This window comes from Sciurus vulgaris, assembly GCF_902686455.1.
Source record: "Sciurus vulgaris genome assembly, chromosome: 15".
In the NCBI taxonomy this organism is placed as follows: domain Eukaryota; kingdom Metazoa; phylum Chordata; class Mammalia; order Rodentia; family Sciuridae; genus Sciurus; species Sciurus vulgaris.
In genome coordinates, this window is record NC_136476.1 from 50,388,182 (window position 1) to 50,396,592 (window position 8,411).

Consider the following 8,411-nt stretch of genomic DNA (forward strand, 5'->3'; position numbering starts at 1 on the left):
AATTTAAAATATATGACAAATTTCTAATTATTTTTGCTATTGATTTGTAGCTTAATATGGAACTCTGAAATTTATGCATTTGAGAAATAAACATGCATTAGGAAGTCGTTAGGCACGCTGTTTTGCTATATACATTAGACCCATTTATTCATTGTGTTCCCAATTTTCTGCATCCCTTCCCAAGTTGATTTCTTTTATATGTTACCGGAAAAAAGTTGTTCAAGTCTGCCGGGAGTTGCCACGGAAATGCAGCGGCCCTAGTTATGTCGCTGCAGCTGGCTTCTCCATCGTGCGTGTTCATAGAACTGGTTCCTTGGGCTGATTGGGAACCGGGAGAACAATCTGATCCCTGGTGGACAAACACTACACGATGTCTGCCGCCCCCTTTCCTCAGCACAGGCCCAAGCCAAGACGCGCGAAGTGCACGCGAGTGGCACTGCGGAGGTGTCTGCTGGCCCTGACAGGGCACTAGTGGCAGTGCCAGGGAGCAGCACCAAGGAGGCGGTGGAGGCCAAGAAGGGTGCTGGCCCGGCCTAGACTACATCATGCAGTGTCTCCAGCAGCAGGGTCTGCAGAGAACTCTCAGGACCAGAGCAATTCCTGGCAGGTAGCTTGCTCACATCTGGGAGGTGGCCCAGTGTAGACTCCATAAACTTTTGACCCCAAAGCCCATGCTCTTGACTACTAAAGCAGAAAATGTAACTGTGACAAAGTATTTTAGAAGAGTGGAAAATGCTTATCACCTGGAAGCAGAAGTTCACATTACATTTACTGAATTTGGAAAATGAAAATATTTATAATTTCCTTGTTGAAAAGCTAGATAACTCTGTTGTCATCAGCCCACCCCAATTCTATCATACTCCAGGATCTGTTGAGAATCTTCCATGCAAGCTTTCCTGTTGCGGTTGAGAATGCATGGCACAAAGCTCAAGAAGTCTGTAACTTTGTTGGTCAAACCCTGGGAAAACCTTTACTAATCAAAGAAGACACAAAACAATGGATGACCAACCAGATGATCCAGACTCTCAAGTTCATTAACTGTACAACAAAAAACAATAGAAGTGCAACAATACAGGCTGCTTCAAAAGTACTTATAACTTTTGAGGTAGAAGAAAGAGAAGGAAAAAAAATCTCTAAAGTTCCAAACAAATATATTGTATTTGTATTTTTTAATCTATTTTTGTACTTTTTATAAAGTTTCCTTTTGTTCTAAGTATATATATTGTGTAATAGATAAACTGTTTCTTTATAAGATCTTTCAGTCCTTGAATATAGTCCCATAGAATGTTCACCTTTTCTGTTTTCAAGAACTTACTGAGAAATGTTCTTGGGAAATAAATGTAATATGGGCACACTTCTGTATACCAACAATTCATACATGTATAATATTATCAATGTATAATATATCAATGTATAATATTATCAATATAGGAAAACCACTGATACTTTTATTTCACCTGTTTTATATGATGCCACATTTTTATATAAAAACTAGGCTTCCGCAAATTAAAATTTTCAAAGATAAAAATATTTACATATAAAAGGAATTTTTTATATCCCATCATTTTCTAAATTCATGATTTTAGCTATTTACAAGTTAGTAATTTAGCCTGTTACAGTTTCTGGGATGCTGACAGAATACATGAGACTCCAGGGACAGAAACAGTTCTATTACTCATGGAACAAGGAGCAGGAACATCAGCATATTGTCATTGGTTTCCATTGTCCTGAGTTACAAAGGGAAGCACAATACGGCCATAAACATTATAGTTACACAAACGGCAGGTTACTTATAGCTGAGGACTACTGAACTGGAAAAATTCATTGCTTTTTATTTATGAGCAAAAGCAAACCTTCTCCTTGTCCTGAAAGGAGACATTGCTTCATCCTTCAAAGAGGCTCACTGTAGAACTCAGTCCTGAGAAATAGCTCAGGTAAAGTCTTGCATTCTTGCCACACCTAGCAAGAAATGTAGGAGGAGGAAATTCATAGAGGACTCTCCTTCTCAATATATCTAATAATTTTCTTACTAGGTCCAGACCATTTTATGAAGATGCAAACCAATAACTTCACAACATTAACAAAAGAATGATAAACAATACTTTTGAATAAAAGGACAAGGAGGTATACTAGGAAAATACTGTGATGCCCAAAACTGACATAATGCATGAATTAGACTCTTCTACAGGGCTTCTTAGATGATTCTAGCACCCACATAATACAAATACAGTACAAGGTACATATGTAATGTAAAATATTCTAGTACATGCATTGTAAAAGTAAAACAAAAATCAGTTAAAACTAATACTAATAACATATTTTATTTGAGCCAGTATATCCAAAGTATTATCATTTGGTATATAATAAATATTTCAAAAATTATTAAGGAGATTAGTATTCTTTTTTTAACTAAGTCTTTTAAAATTCAGTGTATCTTTTACATTATAGCACATTTCAATTCAGATGCGAAATTTTATCATAAATACTTGATCACGTATTAAATCCCTATAATGTACAGCTTGAAAAATTGATTCACCAATGCCAAAGTTGTTCCAAACATGCTTAAAAGATCCAGTAACTAGATCAAATATCAGTTTTGAAAATTAATTTAGATTAAAAATTTAAAGAGCTGGGGATATAGTTCAGTTGGCTAGAGTGCTTGTCTCATAAGCACAAGACCTCTGGGTTCAATCCCCAGCAACGCCAAAAAAAAAAAAAAAAAAAAAAAAAAGTATACTTCCTTAGTTACGCTGCCACATTTAAAGTACTTGAGAGCATAAGAAGCTATTAGTTACCTATTTAAACAATGCAGGTCATACACTGATATATAATGATCCTAAGCTATTTAACAAGTACATGCCATTGCTATTGACATTATATATTATCTTCAAGTGATTGTATCCTAAGTCTGTTACAGCATATGCTTTCCATTCTCCATACATCTAGGACATAGGGTTTTTCCTTTGGTAGGTCTTGATATTCATATATCAATATTTCTTTCCAACAAAATATTCCAGGATATAGTGTTCATCACTACCTACTTTTTCTTAAGTAGACCTGAAACAATTAAAATTTAGTCACATGGGCAGATTTTTCTTAGCCATGACTTCATAATATATTTGGTTCCATCATATTTGATAAAGAAGATTATCAATTTAGCATGAAATACCTAAGGCAAATTTTTTTTTAAGTTAGCAACACTTTTTTAAATTAAAGAATAAAGATTGTTGCTTAAAAAAAAAATCTGTAGAATGAAATCCTGCACTTCTATGAAACTGCCAAGGGAAGAAATCCTTCAAAAATTAGACTTGTTTTATCTATGGCATTCTATATACATAGATTAAAGGTATCAAATTAGTTGTCAATTGATAATGTCTGACACATAGCATACACTGGAGATTCACAATGAATTATTTAGGGAACCTAAATAACCAAAGCCTACTAGAATAAACCTTTTCCTGAACTTAATCCTGACTGAATGTCTTATGCTAGAACTTTTTTAAAAAATCTTTCCAAAACTAAAAATTTTTATAATTGCTACTTTCTGAAAGACAGAAGTTTTTTTGTAATTAAGATATTTGAAACAGACCCACTATATTCTAGGTTTCTTTCTAAATTATTGGTACATATTAATGATACAGAATAGTAGGTATCATTTGTCCATGCAGATAACATAATTTGATCAGTTTCATCAATACCCCCTCTCCTCTCTCCTACTTATCCCCTTCCTCTACCCCAATGGTCTCCTTTCTACTTTTAGGACATCCATTTTTTCTGTTTTTCCCTTTAGCTTCCACATATGAGAGAAATCAATGACACTTGTCATTTTGAATTTGACTTATTTTGTTTAATGTCATTTAACTACTTTTTAAAAAGAATGCTATTAAAATAAGGTTTCTGTTACTGATAAGATTTGGAATTTTATTCAATTATAACTAAAAATTTTAAAAATTAAAGATGTTGGGGTTGGGGTTGTGGCTCAGTGGTAAGTGCTTGCCTATCATTTAGAGGTGCTGGGTTTGATCCTCAGCTCCACATATAAATAAATTAATTAATTAAGACATTTAAAAATTTTTTAAATATGGTTCAAATCTTCCACTCTAACTGTGAGTTTATCCATTTCCCTTTTCACACTGTCAGAATTTGCCTTACATACTTTGAAGTTACCTTATTAGGTTCATGTAAACTTGAATTATTTTATCTTCCTAATGGGTTGACCCTTTAAAATGTCCTCCTCATTTCTAGTAGCATGGCTTAAAATCTATTTTTTCTGAGTCTTTAGATGCAAGGTATCCTAGTGAGTAAGAAGGATATACGTGTGGGTGTTTTTCTATTCATTTTTGCTTTTTAATTGGAGTATTAAGACAGATCACATGTAATGAATTACTCTTATTTGGGTCTGTATCTATCTGGTTAGTACTTGTTTTTCCCATTGTCCCTCTGCTGTGTTCCTTTTTCATTTTGGTTTTGAATGATTCAAAGATTTACCCTATATTTTTCTCTATTAGAATTTTAGTGCGATGTATCTATATGTGGTTTCCTTTTGATTTACACCACTGCGTTTTAAAATGTGTCTTAAATTTACAGTTTGGTATCTTTAATCAGTCTTGGACACTTTTCATCCTTTATCTCTTGAATATTGTTTCCAAATCATGCTGTTTCTTTTTTATGTATCCAGCCTACATGTGTGTTTGCCCTTGTGTACTAGTTTCATGACTTCAATGCTTTCTTTTCCTCTAAATTTTCGGATCTTCTTTTTTTTTTAAACCCATCATGCTTCAGCCTGGGCATTTTATGCTGGACCATCTTTCAGATGACCAATCATTTCTTCAGATGACTCAGACAGGCTGTTAACCCATCCACTGTGTCTTTAATTCCCAGGCATTTGGGGGAGTGGTGAAGAGGGTTATTTTTCCAGTTCCAGGTTGTCCTGGAGTCATCTTATCCTTGGAAGACCCCAAAATTCAATTTTTATCTCTCAGCACTGTGAGAAAGCTCTGTTTTGGCAGTTTTTACCGCTTTGCCACCTCTTTTTGATCAGTGAATGCTTTGAGAACATAAGTGACTTAGACTCCTTCTCTGCAAGATTTTGGCTTCTTGAATTTTTGCTGCCTCTGCAACCCTAAACCTCATTTTTTGTGTGCCCAGTCATGAGAAACTGATGACAGCTCTGCTCAAATTCTTTGCCTCTTAGAAATCATTTTCTGATTGGTTCTTTGAGCTCTGGGTCCTTGCTGCTTAAGAATCAAAGAGCAATGACTTGAAGGGAAAGTAGTTTAGAATGCTGTGCTCATCTCAGTGAGATTCCCTTCTTGCCAAGAATTTTCTCCCATCTTGGCTACTATATTCATATCTCTCAAAAGCCTGCAAATATGTCTCTTTTTAAAATTCAGTGTCCCTAGCCACCCGCTACATTTCCCAGTGGGAAATTTAATTAGCTACACACTAGTTCTGACATTACTAGAAGCATAATCCCAAGCTGTCCTTCACATTTCATTTCACAAGTGCCTGACACTGCAGGACACTACAGAGCAAAGGTTCTTGATCTAGAGGACTAGATACAGTTCAAGAGAACCATGAAATCCTGAGACTATATGACAAAATTATGTAAATGCCTTCAAAAAGATCCATAACTCCAAAAGAGTTAAGAACCCACTGCTGCTAAATATTCACAAATACTTAATTTGTATTAAATGCTAAATTACCTGTATTAAATATCCAATTTATTAACTTACTTTATTTTTTGTTGGTTCTTTATAGTTATACATGACAGTACAATCTATTTGGATAAAACCATACAAGCATAGAATATCATCTTATTCTAATGAGGACCCCATTCTTGTGGGTGGGCACTATGGTGGGATTCACTTAGGTATTTTCATACGTGTGCACAGAAAACTTATGTTAGAGCAAACTGATCGCCGACCGCCAGTAGAGCACCAGCTGCCTGCTGTTGCCTGGAAGTTCACTGTTAGAGTACCTGCAGGTTTGATTACACGTGGCTGCTTCCATTTTGAGACGACAGCCAGGCCCCGAAGGACCCCTGGCCAGACTGACTAAGCCCCATCTCCAGGATGCCTCAGCCTGACCGATCACTCCCTGCCTCTGGGGCCCTCACATTGACTGACTGCTCCCTGCCGCCAGGACCCCCAGACTAACTGACAGCGCCCTATCACCGGGACCCCAGACCAACTGATTGCACCCGGCTTCCAGGATCCACAACCACACCAAACACACCCGACCTCCAGGACCACTGCTGGACCAACCGCATCCCGCCTCCAGGACCTCCAGGTGACCTCATCCACACCCTGAGCTGCAGCTCCCCATTTCCCAACACATTTTCAAGTCAGAGCGACCATCTTGGATAATCCTGGGAGCCAGAGCTCCGATCTTTAGGTGGGAAAATCCCATCCTGAGACGCCTGCTGGAGGTTTGAAGCTCATTGTCAGGTACTTCTCATGCATCAGGCTACTGAACACAGGGAGGTTTCATTAGTATATGACTGTTATACTGTAGATTTTCTTTTTTTCTCCTTTTAAAAAAATTTAAGTAATTATTTCTTTACTTTTCTTGCTCTCTTTTCCTTTTGTTTACCTGTTCCCTCAGAGTCTCTTTCTCCCTTTTTTGCATGCTAATATCCGATTTCTTTTGATTACACTCTCACCCTTTCTATTTTCTAGAACTTCTGTATATTCTTTTCTTATCCCATTAACAGCCACATTCTACATCCCTCTGCATCCTCTTTCTCCTCTATTTGAAACTGCAGACCTTATTGCAAACCTGTTTGTTTTACTGAAGATAATATTTGAACTCATTCTGTTTACTATGACAATTTTGTTATTGTCCTCATAGGAGCTATTTGGTCTAGGATTGCATAGGGTCTGATTTGGGCACTGCTAATATGGATCTCCGCTTAAAGAAAGGGTTTTGAAAACCTATAGGACCCCTATAAGCCTATAGGGGGGAATCTTCAATACCCCAGATCTGCACTGCTAGAGGGGAAGATACAAGAACGACATGAAAAAACAAGGGAAGAAAATGATCCAAACAAATCTATATTCTATAGTAATAGAATCCAATGACAGTATGTTAGAAGAAATGTCAAAAAGGACTTCAGATTATACGTGATTAAGATGATTTGCGAAGCAAAGGATGAGATAAGAGAGCAAATGCAGGCAATGAATGATAATACCAATAAGCTGAAAGAGCACCTGCAGGAAGCAAAAGATCATTTCAACAAAGAGATAAAGATTCTCAAAAAAAACCAAATGGAAATCCTTGAAATGAAGGAAACAATAAACCAAATTAAAAAACTCAATGGAAAGCATCACCAAAAGACTAGACCACTTGGAAGACAGAACTCAGACAATAAAGACAAAATATTTAATCTTGAAAATAAAGTTGCCCAAACAGAGAAGATGGTAAGAAATCATGAACAGAATCTCCAAGAACTATGGGACATCATGAAAAGATTGAGGAAGGCACAGAGATACAAACCAAAGGAATGAACAACCTATTCAATGAAATAATATCAGAAAAATTTCCCAAGCCTGAAGAATGAAATGGAAAATCAAACACAAGAGGCTTACAGAACACCAAATGCACAAAATCACAACAAATCCACACCAAGGCACATTATAATGAAAATGCCTAACATTCAAAATAAAGATAGGATTTTGAAGGCCAGGAGAGAAAAAACATCAGATTACATATAGGGGGAGACCACTATAGATAGCAGCAGACTTCTCAACCCAGACTCTACAAGCTAGAAGGGTCTGGAACAACATATTTCAAGTTCTGAAAGAACATGGTTGCCAACCAAGAATCGTATACCCAGCAAACTAACCTTCAGATTTGAAGATGAAAAAAAATCCTTCCATGATAAACAAAAGTTAAAAGAATTTACAAATAGAAAGCCTGCACTACAGAATGTTCTCAACAAAACATTCCATGAGGAGGAAATGAAAAACAACAATGTAGGTCAGCAAAGGGAGGAACTACCTTAGAGAAAAACCACTCAATGGAGAAACCAAGCCAACCTAAAAACCAAAAATAAGCTAAATGACTGGGAATACACATCATTTCTCAATAATAACCCTGAATGTTAATGGCCTAAACTCATCAATCAAAAGACATAGACTGGCAGAATGGATTAAAATAAAGACCCAAAAATATGCTACCTGCAAGAGACTCATCTCATAGAAAAAGACATCCACAGACTAAAGGTGAAAGGATGGGAAAAATCTACCACGCACATGGACCCAGTCAAAAAGCGGGGGTTTCCATCCTTATATCAGATAAAGTGGACTTCAAGCCAAAGTTAGTCAGAAGGGACAAAGAAGGACATTTCATACTGCTTAAGGGAACCATAAATCAGGAAGACATAACAATAGTAAATATTTATGCCCCAA

At 36.5% G+C, this 8,411-nt stretch overlaps 1 pseudogene across 1 annotated transcript; it reads left to right on the forward strand.

Annotated features, from left to right (window-relative positions):
- The first annotated feature begins 263 nt into the window (after positions 1-263).
- On the forward strand, positions 264-6,196 carry LOC306645542 (interleukin-1 receptor-associated kinase 1-binding protein 1-like; annotated as a pseudogene). Its single transcript has 3 exons — positions 264-579; positions 694-1,156; positions 6,145-6,196. The product of its transcript is annotated as an interleukin-1 receptor-associated kinase 1-binding protein 1-like (transcript).
- The last annotated feature ends 2,215 nt before the right edge of the window (positions 6,197-8,411 follow it).